Genomic DNA, 9,978 nt, shown 5'->3' with positions numbered 1-9,978 from the left:
GAATTGAAAAATATGTAACAAAATGACAGCAGTGCATATATCTGAATAATATTTTTCTGTTTGCTTGTCTTTATTTTTCAACTTTCACATAACAATGAATAAAAAAGGAAAACAGTTGGAAAGAAAAAAATGTTCAAAGTTCCTTCTGTATTGAGCATAAAATAGGGATTTTGATATAGTGCTATGATTTTTTTTTTTAGCTACCTTGCAATAAACCTTCCTTTTGTTTAGCATCTAGTAAACTCCATGCCCTGTATTTTGACTACTCGGCTATGCTCTTGTGTTCAGATTTTACCTCGGTTACACATGGTAACTATGGGGAGTCATGACGGCAGAAGAAGAAACTGATGGAACTTTCAAAATGTAGAAATACCAAGGAAGGGGTGAGGTTAGAAAACATGATGCCATTATAAAAGTGCTACAGTGTTTGTATATATTTCCAGTGCATCTTTTCTTGGCAGTCTGAATTGCTAAGCAGGGAAGCAGTGACTTAATTTAGAACAATAAGGAACCCAGAAACTAGAATATCTTCATTGTATATCAATAATACCTTAATTAAAAAGAAAAGAAAAGAAAGGACATAACAAAAACAAAGGAAAAAAATCTTAAGTACAATGGGTTTGTCACAACAGGTTGGGTTCACATGAAAAAATAGTATCTTACTTGTAGTCTGCGTCTATGTATTTCCTCTGAAAGCATATCTGTTCTTCTGAAGATTTCACTTAAAAAACAACCACTTGTTAAGAATTCCTTAGAATATTGTTTGGACTATGAGCTGATGAGGATAGACATGGACCTGACATAGCATCTAAAAATGCTACAGATTAAAGAAATATATTTACAATTTGTAATTCATACCAAATAAGCATAAATCCATATGTGGGCCAAAAATAGGTGTGTGACATTGATTGAGGGATAAAGTGTTAGCACCTGTTATGTTTGAAAAGTTAGATTAGGTGTTTTTTATATCAGTGTTGTATTTAATACTGCAGTTTTTCAGGTCAAGATGAGATTCCCAAAGGTATAGGGTGGAATGAAGATGGCTTGGAGACTCTGCAAGGCTGGCCTGTGAGTGGAATGACTGATTTAAGAATGGAAGCAGTTAGGTAAGTAGGGCTCTTAGCCTCTCTGGCTGGGTAATACCATGACTTCAGCCAGGATTTCAAAATTCTGGCAATCTTTGTCTTGATTATATAAGATTTATACAGATCTCTTGAATCCACTTGTATATCTCCATGTCTCATTTCCTCTAAACCGTCCTGCTGAAGGCTACCATCATCTCCAACCCAATATCTGCAGTAGTTCCCGAATGGCCTCCCAGTGTTCATTCTAGTCCCCCCTAAAAATCCGTTTCCCACACTGGAGGAAGAGTGACCTTTTCAAAATACAAATCTAATCATGTTAGCCTTTCTACTTAAGATCCTTAAGTAGTTTCCAGTTGCCCTCAGGATAAAGTCCAACATCTTGAATAGGGCCTTAGCTGTGACTTTTAGAATGTCCTTGACTTGGCCCTGCAGTTCTGGGCCCTGCCTGCAGATCCAGATCTAGACCCATCTCCCCGGCACCATGCAGTTCCTCACTCTGCCCCTTGCCACACTGCTGCTCTTATCATGTGACATCCTGGTATTCCTTTCCTCCATCAGGGAAGTCTTCACTCAACCTCAGAGGAGAAAAATTCCCCATTGTTGTATGTTTTCTTTGCAGTAGGTGCCCCTCCTTTTCATGGATATAATTTTTATTTATTTGTGTGATTAAAGTCAGTCTGTCCCCAGGCCCATGAGATTGCATACTCCCTAATGTGGGGGAAAAATCTGCTTTTTTGCATCATTAGGTCATCAACTGTCTAGCAAAGAGCAGAGATTAAAAAATATTTGTTGCATAATCAAACCATTACATTAATAACACAGAGAGGAATGGGTTTTAAATTCTGCTGGTCTTTCAAACTCAGTTTTTTAAAAATGTGCTCATTCATTTATTTTTGCTGAGAAGGAAAATTATATTATATATTGCTTACTCAAAATATTGATATATCTTATATTAGCTTGCCAAATTGAATTTTTAAACTCGAAAATCCCCACATACATTTTCTTTAATCAGGTTATTGTGGGTTTTCCACACTGCCCATCTTTCAAAAGAGATTACTTTGGCTTTTACTTCAATGAGAATGCACTTCCAATTCTGAAAAGCATATCCCAAGTACCACCAAATTCCACCATTTTTCCAGAATTGGGACCATGACATGGGAAAGACTCCGCAGACTTTAACTGATAACAGAGATCATACAAGTCTATTAAGATGGAAAATGCACTAACACATGCTCAGTCTCTTGTTCAAATTTTTCAAATTAATTATCAGAATTATTACTGCATAAATCATACTTTTCTGATTTGTTGATACATCCTAGATATTGGCTACTAAGTATGGTAAGAATTAGTGAGTGTGTTACAAAATTTTAAGATGTCCATGTTTATTATTTAAGCTGCTGGCAAAGCTGGATCAAATTTAGCTTTTCTAAGATAATATCTATAAACTTATTTTATGAAATACAGTTTCATCAGTTCTAGTGTTTCCTGAACCTTTGTTGACCATAAACAATTTTACTGGCTAACCAAAAGGATATTTTAAATACAAAGGACAAAAAAATTATTTATATATTTACTTTGAGGACTTAAAAGGATCCATCAAAGAATCAGATTAATCACAATAAGCTTCTTTTGAGACTTAATCTTGGTATATTATCTCTATAAAGTTTAAGACACAAATTTTGCTCATGATTCTTTTCCTTTGTTTTTGCATCTTACTGTAGTTAAAAAGAAGGCTGTCTTTAAATGGACATGATATGTAACAATCTTCAGTTTCTCTATGAGAAAGTCAATTTCTGAAAGAGTCTTACATGTTTTTGCATGTTTCCAAAGACATTAGCGAACTTCTTTAAATGTACAATTTGGACTACTGCATAGGAAGTCCTTGGCTCTTACCCTTGACACTGGTCCCCTGTCATCACTCCTGTCACTCCATATCTGGTATGGATTTTCCTTCATTGTGTAGATCCCTCACTCACTCTTCACTCTCTCACTCACTTTTTCACTTATTGAGCCATATAGTCATTTAACAAACATCTCCAAGTTTGTACCATATGTATAGCACTTAAGGACACAAGGAACATGGGGTATAGTTCTTAAACTTGGGGAGGTTACGATGAAAACATTTGGAACAAGTCAAAAAATACAAAAGCTGTCAGGACTTGGAATAAAATGAAGGTGTTTTTTGGCTCAGATTTTTGATATTACTCAATGAAATACAATTGTTTCAATGAAAATTTTTCTAGAGAAGAACCACAAGATTGAACCAAGTATTAGAAAACGTGTTCTCATAGGGAGAATGGAAAACAACTTAAAGTATTACATTTTCAAGGGAAGTAGCATTCAGTTTCCAAGCTTCCACCTAAAGTTCTCCCACACTCCTGTCTTTCATTTTCCTCCCTAAATGCATTCTGAAAAGATATTTTAAAAGATATCACAGCAGGCTATCAGGAAGCATATATGCCAGTTCCTTCGATGAAATCACTGGAGAAAGGCTCCAGATTTACATCCCATTAAAAAATTGTTGTATTTGCATAGAGGCAATCATAAACTTGACATTTGATTTTTATCCTTTGCTTCCCATTATAAACAATAAAAATTGAATTTAACAACAACACAAATGGAGCTTATAGGCTCACTTATCTTAAAAAAACAAAGTTCCAGTCTATAGTACTTCAAATTTGGTATCATGAGGCTCCATGTTTCAAAGCTGATGTCAGGGACAGACATGGTTCACATCCAATAACTTTGAAACAAGCTTTTAGTGTAGGTAGTTATATTGGTGGAAATACGATTTAACAAAATGCAGTATGTTCAAATCCATGCAATGAGTATTATTTCAAAAGTGAGTTCCTTTTGTTCCTGATTTATTATTTAAATTTACTTGCATTTCTTCAGCTTTTTTACTTCCGTAGCCTAATGGAAATAAAAATTCATAACTCAAATACAGTTTGGTTAGTATTTCTCTCAGTGGATAACTGATCAAGCAGGGACACAGTAGAGGTTGACTTCTTCCTATACTACAACTTTAAGCTTTTTTTCTTTTTTGCCTCAATTTTTTCCCACTCAGTAAAATAATACAAAGTTATTTCATCAACTTAGTAAAGGGTCACTCACTTGATTGTTTATGCCATTAAATATCCTGTAAAATGTGCTGCAAAAGTAGAATGTGTTATTTATTATCTGTGTGCACTGCTTAGATTCATGATCATATGCAAACTAATTTGGTTGTTTTATTGATGACCAATTATTTTAAAAAAAAGAGAAGAAAACCACAGAAATTATTTGGCTGGATTTTTTTTGTTTTACTTATTAAATCAGCCCAAATCGGCCTAAAAACTGAAGCCATGTAGATAAGAGGTGCGTACTGCTAACTCAAAGAGTAAGGACAACAGAACTGAGCGTTTCTTCAAAAACATGATTCCAGTCAGTGTTCACTGCTGGGCTGGAAAACAAAAGCAAAATTTAAAGGTGCCCCCCACTCCATCGTTGGCATTCTTTAATGTCAGTGTCACTTGCTGTGATTTGCACTGGGCAAGGAGAATCACTGTCCCCTTCATCCCAGCATATTTGACAAGTACCGGCACTCGGGGCATACTGCGCAACAAAATAAATATATTAACAAGACCATTTTCCCCTTCATTTCAGTTCAGGCATAAGACATAGGTGACTTAAAATTCAAGTGCCAGGAAAGCTACTTGTAACGGGGAAATATTTTCAAGTGAATTCCATTTGATCTTTGTTTATTGGGGCTCCTACCAGCCTCTCTTTCTTCCTCTCCAGACCCTGGAAACCAATTAGTGTCAGCACAGAGGCCACAGACCAGGTTGAAATGGCTCCTTTTGTTTTTAGGGGATATAATTTCAGCCAGGATGTCTAGCCGGTTGTCACACAGTGTACTTAGCACCCTTCTCTCTCTCACACATATCCATTGGATTTCCCTTTGGAGAATGCCTAGATTTTTGAGCCTGACTCCTGGAAAGGAATTAGTTCTGGTTGCTGTCCAAATCTTTGAGCTCTGACAATGGCATAACATCACATGGCCACCTCCTCTTTTACAGACAGCTCTGCCAACCAAGTTTTCTAAAAGCCTTCTCTTCCTTGTCTTCTGTATTCTAGCATTTCAGCGACTTTTCTTTTCCTTATGTTGTTTGCATACAATTCTGAAAACCTCTTCTTCATTATCCAAAGTAACACAGAAAAAGTGGACTAACTCATTTTTAAGATGTTTTTGAAGTGCCTATGTTTTGGGTAACATCAGCCCCAAAGACAAAAATGAAAACAATTAGCTTCTTTGCCTCGCCTCACCTCCCTATACTGAACCTGCCTTAATTCATGGAGGTGAAAAAATTATCAGCCGGGTGGCCTTTTCTTTCTCAACATCGCAGAAAGAAAAGGTGTGTGTGTGTGTGTGTGTGTGTGTGTGTATCTGGAGAGTTGAAAGGCTTGAGAAAGGGAACACAGCTCTCCCCAAGGAAAGCCTAAGCTCAGCAGATGGGAGGGGACGCAGGGTCTCCTCCTTAGGTCTGAACTCAGCCTGAGCGGTTCCCCCAGCTCCCTGCGAGAGCTCTGCGTCCTGGAACTGTGCCAGGACAGCAGACAGTACTAGGCAGGTCTGTGGGTGGGGGACCTGGGAGTACTCTTTGGAGATGACGCCCATTTAGAGGGAAAACTCCCTTTATTTTCTCGGGGGCTCTCTAGCATCCCCCTCCTAGGTCCCCTATCATTTTTATGCTGAACACCCTCATGATGATGAACTTGCAGCTCGGCTTCCTGCTGCCTGCTTGACCCAGGAGCACCAGCAGGCTGCCGGCCTCGCCCTCAGCCCCCTGCCTCCTCCCCTTGCAACCCCGGGGCTTTGGGGCGCCGGTGGGGGTTCGAGCCTGCTGAAGCTGCAGGAGGGGCACGCGGGGGCGCGGGGTCCCGCCGGGGAGCGCGCACGGAGCTGCGCCTCGGCCGCCCTGCTTCCTGGAGCTGTGCTCCTTTGACCCCAGTGGCAGTCCCTGTCACTGCACCGCTCGCCTCCCTCCGGCTCGCCGCGCCCTCGCTCCCTCTCCTCGCCCCCTCGTTCGCTCTCTCCCCGTATCGAGGCTGCTCGCGTCCTTCTCCCCCCACCCGCCTTCCTCTGGCGCCGCGGCCCCGGCCCCCGGCCCCAGCCCGCGGCGGGACCTCCGGGGTCGAAGGTTCTGGCCCGCCCGCGCCCCTCGTCGCCCCCGCGCGCCGCCCGCAGGCTCCGGCCGCTCGGCGATGGATCGCCTGCTCGCCCGGCGCTGAAGGCATCCCCGGGACCCAGAGCGCAGCCCGGGAAAGGTAATCTGCCCCGGGAAAGGAGGCGGAGGGCGGGGGAGGGGGAGGAGGCGGCCCGGCGCCCGGTGCTGCGCGCGAGAGGAAGGGAAAAAAAAATGCACACACAAAGCGGAGCCCGGGTGAGAGGTTCCTTGTCAGAGGCGCGTGCGGGGGATCGGAGGCTGCGGACCGCGGCTGCCCCCGTGTCCCTGACATTCGGCAGGAGCGGGCCCTTCCCGGGCAATTCTGAACCCAAAGAGGGCTTATTTTCAGTCCCCGAGCGAAAGCGAATTCTCTTTTTCTCTTTTAGGAGCTGTCTCCCTTCCACTCCCCATCTTGCCCCTCTGCTCCTCTCCCCGCCCTCCCCCGTCCTCGGCCCCCGACCTTCAGGGTCCTCACCTCCCCGCCCCCTTCTCCGCCGGGATTTCTTAGAGGGGAGGGGGGTGTCCACGAGGGGCAGCGGCGAAAGCCTGGCTGCGAGGATGGGGGTGGGGATGAGGACACGGCGAGCTGTTTACTAGAAAGTCCCGGGGTTATGTGTTCGAGCCGCCCCGGCCTAGGCCCGGGTGCATTGTGTTGGCCCGAGCCCCGGACACCCGCGGCGACCCGAGCGAGGTGCGGTGACCGGCAAGGCGTCGCGCAGCTTTGTGCTCCGGCTGCGCTCTGCGGCCACCCCCGGGGCCGCCCGCGCGCGCCGCTCTCGCGTGGGGCTTTTTCTCACCCTGTCCCCGCGCCCGAGCCTCGCTGTCCCCGCCGCCTCCCGTCTTCACTATCGCAGTCCGCGGAGCGAGCCAGCGACAGGCACCGGGCGGCCGGCCGGGGACGGGCGGCGACAAAAAGTAACCGTTGCCTCCAGATTTCTTCCCGAGAGAGGCAGGAGTTTCTTTGCTATTTACATGTAACAGGGTTATCTTTGTAAAGCTTTTGAATTCCGGGGTTTTGCGGCCTACGAGGTGAAGAGGGCATTTTTCTGGAGACTAGGGAGGGGGTTAGAATCCACCAGCAATAAAATAAAGGATGCCCCCGGAGGGTAGATTTACCACACAGGTACTTATCTCTTTCCTCCAACACCCCAAATTAAGTGCAAATGCGGGTCATGAAAAATGTAATTGATTTGAGATGCTGCAAGCAAACAAACAGGTCAGAGTGTAAAAAAACAAAACTTTAAGTGAAAGAAAAGATTTCCAAAGTGGAGGTTGGGGGGAGGAATATGTGGCTTCCACACCCCCATCCAACGCTCGCAGGCTCTCCCCCCCCCAACCCCCCTTCCTTTCTCCGCCGCTCCAGGGAAGCAGCCCGGCAGCTTCAGGGAGGCGGCGGTGGCGGCTCCGGGCGCGGGCTCCGCTCAGAGGGTTTGGGGTTGCCAACGCGCCCTGGAGGCTGACGTCGGGGGCGTGGGGCTGCGATGCTCCAGCAATGGCACTGTGTCAGACCCATTGGCCGTCGGTGGTCATCAATCAGCCGGGGCTGGGGGAGAGGGAGAGAAAGCAAGGCGCCCAGCGTAGCCCGGGGCCGCGAGCGCCAGCAGTGCCAGCAGCGACCGCCGCAGAGGAGGTGACGGCGGTGGCAACGCGGGACTGAGCGAGGAAGGCGAGCTGGTGCTCCAGAAAGGAAGAGGGAGCTGTAGTCTGGACCAGCGGCCGCGAGCCGCGGAGGGCAGGGCAAGAGAGAGGGAGAGAGTGTGTGTGTGTGTGTATTTGCTGAAGCCCCCCGCCTCTAACTGCCCACCCTAGATTTAAAACAAACAAACCAATCCAAAGTAGAGAATTCCGCGCCCCCCGCCCCACCATATATAGACTCTACTCGTTGCCAGAGGCGCGGGAGCAAAGTCCTGCTCTTCCTCTCCGAAAGAATGTGCCAGCCGGGTGTCCGCAGTGCTGGAGACAAGTTCAGGTGTAAGTGCGGCGGGAGGGAGGGCGCTCTGTGGCCAGAGGCACGTGGAAGTTTGTGCATCCCTCTAAAAACACCTAGCTGAAAAGCCGCCGGGAACGCTTGTGCGTATCGCTCTGGGATACGGGGATGAGTAGCTGGAGGTGGACGTGAAAGAGTAGGAGCTTGAGTTGAGAAAGCTCTGCGTCTGTGCGGCTGAGGGCGCAGAGAGCAGAATTTGGCGAGTTGGAGAGGGGATGTTCCCAAGTTTGGCGAGGCGGTCGGGCAATCTTCTTAGGGCTAGGGAATAAAATGAGCATCCTTGTTTAAATGAGGAAATCACAGGCTCCTTTCTCATAGGCTATGTTATGCGTTGCTCGGGTGGAGAGGTCATGGGCTGTTGCTTTGAAACTTTTTGGTGAATTGTTGCTTTTGGTAAATTGGACTTACGGTGTCTAGGAGGTGGAGACAGTTATTTAATTCCTCAGCTTTTAGTCCTTTCATTGCCAGCAGACCTTAAAAGGTTTTACAACTAGATTCCTAAAAAGAACATTACAAGTTGCACAGCTTAAGAGGAGAAGTGACTGCTGTCTAGGAAATGCAAAATGTGCTCACATGATTTCTTTCTTTTAAGAGAAAATCAAACCATCACCAGCATGAATATTTGGCAGTCAGTCCCTTTTAGATTTTTCTTGAGGATTTATGGTATTTTGTACTGGAGTCCTTTGTTTTGTGGAGCAAGTGTGTTGAAGTATAAAATGAAAATTTAAAAAGAGAATACTGATCTATTTAAATATTGCATGCAAAAAATAATGTAAGTGTGATGAGGATAAGGTGCTCCAAAATCTGATCATTTGGAAGGTTTTAGTCCTAAGTATGTGACTCAAAGTGGTGCAGCTTCTTGATAGTTTTACACAGTGTATCATTCTGTCTTGTTTCAAGTTTTTTCTGAATTTCTCAGGTTAGAGGAAAGGACCATAAGAAAAAGTCTTTCTGTGTGTTGGTGTTTAATATTTTTAGCCAATGCACATTTAGTGAGTGGAGGTGAACATAGCATTTAAAAAATAAGCCTTTTCTTGACTTGTCTGCAAAGATTTCTGTGAAAGTTTTGAAGCTCTCTGCCTCAGTCTGACAGTTTCTTCAAAGGACTCCAGATTAAAGAAGAAAGATTCTGCAGGTGCACTGTTTCGATAAAATATTTGAAAGAGGACATGGTAAAGATGAGTTCAAATGAGGTGTCAGCCACCCATTTAGCCCTTCAGAGTTACAGAGGCCAGTGTGTGCTGATGAAAATAGAACATTTGTCTTGCTGGAGCAAAGGTGCAAAGAGGCACAGATGTTCACTTGGTAGAAAAGGCAAGGCTACGTTGACTTTAGGATACCGTGGATCATTTAGGATTGTGAATTGATCACCTTCTAAGTTCCCTCTCTTCTCAGTTTCTAATGGGAGGGTCTAATGGTAACTACTGTAAGTCATTGCATAGATATTTATGTATAGCTCTGTATATTTTATCTCTAGGCCATTTTTCTTAGTTTAATTAGTGAGTTTACTCCAGAAATATTTGAACTGTTTTGGGCACCAAGTGCAGAGATTGTTACTGAGAGGTCATGGTGGTCTGGACATGAATTTTGTTTCCTTTGCTTCTTAATGTTCTATATTTCACACAATAGATATTGATGGCAGGCACATAAGAATTGCCATGTAATTTTTACACCACTCTCTAATTTATGCAAACACTAA

At 44.6% G+C, this 9,978-nt stretch overlaps 1 protein-coding gene across 2 annotated transcripts in view; it reads left to right on the top strand.

Annotated features, from left to right (window-relative positions):
* The first annotated feature begins 5,982 nt into the window (after nucleotides 1-5,982).
* MPPED2 (metallophosphoesterase domain containing 2) overlaps nucleotides 5,983-9,978 on the top strand; it is a 162,452-nt gene continuing 158,456 nt past the window's right edge. Inside the window, exon 1 of one of the 2 annotated variants that reach the window (XM_037012136.2) lies at nucleotides 5,983-6,392. The gene's annotated coding sequence lies outside the window, so the exon portion shown is untranslated. Of the gene's footprint in view, nucleotides 6,393-7,603; nucleotides 8,264-9,978 lie in introns of those variants that run through there. The other variant, XM_073216356.1, reaches the window with a different exon arrangement.

The sequence above is a fragment of the Manis javanica genome, chromosome 11 (genome assembly GCF_040802235.1).
Source record: "Manis javanica isolate MJ-LG chromosome 11, MJ_LKY, whole genome shotgun sequence".
NCBI lineage: Eukaryota > Metazoa > Chordata > Mammalia > Pholidota > Manidae > Manis > Manis javanica.
This window is presented reverse-complemented; position numbering and strand designations above follow the sequence as displayed.